We start from the raw sequence: 264 nt of genomic DNA, 5'->3' as shown, positions 1-264 counted from the left end.
CTTAATCTTAAAATTGGTGGTCCTTTCAATGGTTGACATATTTGGCTATTTATTAACCTCTCTTTCATATTCTAAAATTCATTTTCCCCTTATAGGTATTTATGGTAGTTTGTTAAGAACTGTGATAAATTGTGCCAAGGAAACCAAAAGGGAAGACAGATGGATTTGTTTTAAAATACTTATGTGAGCTAGTAAATGTGGTTGAAACAATATTTTTTTGTTGTTTCTTTCTTTCTGTAGTCAGTACTCACTGGGGTGAAACTA

The sequence above is a fragment of the Hylobates moloch genome, unplaced genomic scaffold, assembly GCF_009828535.3.
Source record: "Hylobates moloch isolate HMO894 unplaced genomic scaffold, HMol_V3 SCAFFOLD_20, whole genome shotgun sequence".
NCBI classification, from domain to species: domain Eukaryota; kingdom Metazoa; phylum Chordata; class Mammalia; order Primates; family Hylobatidae; genus Hylobates; species Hylobates moloch.
This window is presented reverse-complemented; position numbering follows the sequence as displayed.